The 218-nt window shown below is 67.0% G+C and overlaps 1 protein-coding gene across 1 annotated transcript in view; it reads left to right on the top strand.

Moving 5' to 3' along the window:
- helb (helicase (DNA) B) overlaps positions 1-218 on the top strand; it is a 30,805-nt gene that overhangs the window by 7,029 nt on the left and 23,558 nt on the right. The window lies entirely within an intron of this gene.

Raw genomic sequence — 218 nt, 5'->3', positions numbered from 1 at the left:
CGCTGGTCTGGGCTGGGCTGAGCTGAGCTGAGCTGAGGTGTTAGCGCGCTGGTCTGGGCTGAGCTGAGCTGAGGTGTTGGCGCGCTGGTCTGGGCTGGGCTGAGCTGAGCTGAGCGCGCGCTGGTCTGGTCTGGGCTGAGCTGAGGTGTTAGCGCGCTGGTCTGGGCTGGTCTGAGCTGAGGTGTTAGCGCGCTGGTCTGGGCTGGGCTGAGCTGAGG

This window comes from Rhincodon typus, chromosome 18 (genome assembly GCF_021869965.1).
Source record: "Rhincodon typus isolate 14 chromosome 18, sRhiTyp1.1, whole genome shotgun sequence".
Lineage (NCBI taxonomy): Eukaryota > Metazoa > Chordata > Chondrichthyes > Orectolobiformes > Rhincodontidae > Rhincodon > Rhincodon typus.
This window is presented reverse-complemented; position numbering and strand designations above follow the sequence as displayed.